The sequence below is a fragment of the Durio zibethinus genome, chromosome 9, assembly GCF_047325235.1.
Source record: "Durio zibethinus cultivar Kanyao isolate XHJ-2024 chromosome 9, ASM4732523v1, whole genome shotgun sequence".
Classification (NCBI taxonomy): domain Eukaryota; kingdom Viridiplantae; phylum Streptophyta; class Magnoliopsida; order Malvales; family Malvaceae; genus Durio; species Durio zibethinus.
In genome coordinates, this window is record NC_143170.1 from 25,311,544 (window position 1) to 25,313,720 (window position 2,177).

The following is a 2,177-nucleotide window of genomic DNA, read 5'->3' on the forward strand; positions in this document are numbered from 1 at the left end:
ATTTATTTTCTTGTTTTACAATTTTAGAAAATAATTTTTATTTTCGTTTTCCGAATACATTTTTCAAACCAAACAAAAAAAATTTTACATTTCGTATAAATATAATAATCAATTGTATTATTTGGCAATTAATTTCATTTATCTATGGTATCATTTTAGTAAAATCAATACCATATCAGTAAAATTAACACGAACATCGTTAAGCCAATATCATGTCGATATTTTTAACTATAAAAGTTAATAAAATTAAAATTTTTTATTAGACTAAAATTATTAAATTAAAGTAGTATAACGATTACATTTTTATAAATTATAATAAAAAATTAAATTTCAAATTTCAATAGGATACCTGATCCGTTGACCTAATATCCACTTTTAGATAACAAAATAACTGACCTGAGGCTTCAAAAAGGTGATGGTTCAATTAGGATCAACCCACATAGCCATGGTGGTTCCTAGTGGCACCGGCCTGTTATCCTTCCACTGCAAAGAGAGGGAGGTTTTCGCTGCTCTGTGAATCCAGCCTCACGCGGTACCATCCACTCTAGGAGCCACGAGACTCAGAGCCTTCGCACAAGTCCCAGTGCTCAACTCCTTACTTGGAACGGGCAGGCCAGTGAAGAGCCACAGCAGAACGGACTCGGTGAATTGAACCAATGTTCCATCACCCTCATGCCCCCACTCGGGTAACAAGCTGACGTTATCCAGCTCGGCGGTTGGCAGGGGTCTTTGCGCTTTTCTTAAACAACCACTTATACTATCTAGTGCCCAATGTGGGATTTGCTTCCTTTTTTCAAGTAAATCTTGTGGACTGGTGATTTTGAGGTCTTATCTGAAGCCTAAAATATCTGTTCTAGTCAAGACTGATGATTGCCAAAGCTCAACTACATTTGTCCGCATGGCTAACCTAGGGATTACCTAAAAGAAATGAAGGCAACCGATCTCAACAGAGCTCTCTTTCCGCCACCTTTATCACACCATACAGGATTGTATTTTTCTTTTTCTTTTTTGGGATAGTTACATCACATGGTTGCTGGCTTGAACAGATAAATCGGCATTAAACATTAGTTTAGGCGACTTCTTGAAAATTAAACAGTGTTTGCAACTCTGGAGTAATATTTTTAAAATAACAAATCTAAATAATTCAAAATGTTGATATTTTTTAATTGAAATCCGATTGTTAAAAAATTCAAGAAATATAATTTTTTAAAAAGTTAAAATATTGGAAAATTTTTGAATTCAATGTTTTAAAAAAATTCAGAAAAGCTTAAAAATCAAATTTTTTTAATTTTTTGGGATTTCTTAATTTTTTAGATTTTTGAAAAATTTTCTTTTAAGATTTTTTTTAATTTTAAGATTTAAAAAAAAAAAAAGATTAGAGTCACATAAGCAAAATTAACGGAGAGTAATTATTCGTATTAATAATTAGACTAATATTATTAAATTCAAGCCATATAGAAATAAAATTTTTTATGAATTTTACTAAAAAGATTAATGTAATATTTGATTTCAACAAACAAAGTTTTTTTTATTTTTATTTTTTTGGAAAATAAAAATTATAAATAAAAATTTGTTTATTAATTAAAAATGAAAACAAATTTGTATCAAAGAAAAATAAAAATAGTCTGAAATATGAAAACAAAAAAGATGTTTTTAATTATGAAGATAAAGGGTAAGCTTACTTTTTTTTTTATATATTTTGTAAATTATCATATTTAAATATTTTTTAATATCATTAATTAATAAATATATATTGTATTTATAATTTGATGTCATTAATATTAATGTCATTTAATATTTTATTTATTTTCTTGTTTTATATTTTTAGAAAATAATTTTTAAATAAAGAATAAATAAATTGAGACTTCCTTAAAATAATTATAAATAAAAAAATGCGATGAAAAGGACATATACACAGAGAAGGCTAAAGCTAGGGGTGTTATCGAGCCGAGTCAAGTCGATATAATGAGAAACTCGAGCTCGAGCTTAACTCTCAATTCACAGCTCGATACTCGGCTCGAACTCGATCAAATTTCATTTTCTTAGTTCGAGCTCGATTCGTTATCGAATTCGAGCTACTCGAATTTGCTCGATTAAGCTCGAAAATATGTAAAAATAAACTCGATTCTTATACTCGACAAGAGCTCGATTATTTGTGCTCGAGTTTGAACTCGAAT

General features: G+C 28.7%; 1 non-coding gene across 1 annotated transcript; it reads right to left on the reverse strand.

The window, feature by feature from the left end:
- Window positions 1–408: 408 nt before the first annotated feature.
- LOC149516894 (signal recognition particle RNA) lies at window positions 409–714 on the reverse strand. Its single transcript, XR_016345437.1, has one exon.
- Between the last annotated feature and the right edge of the window lie 1,463 nt (window positions 715–2,177).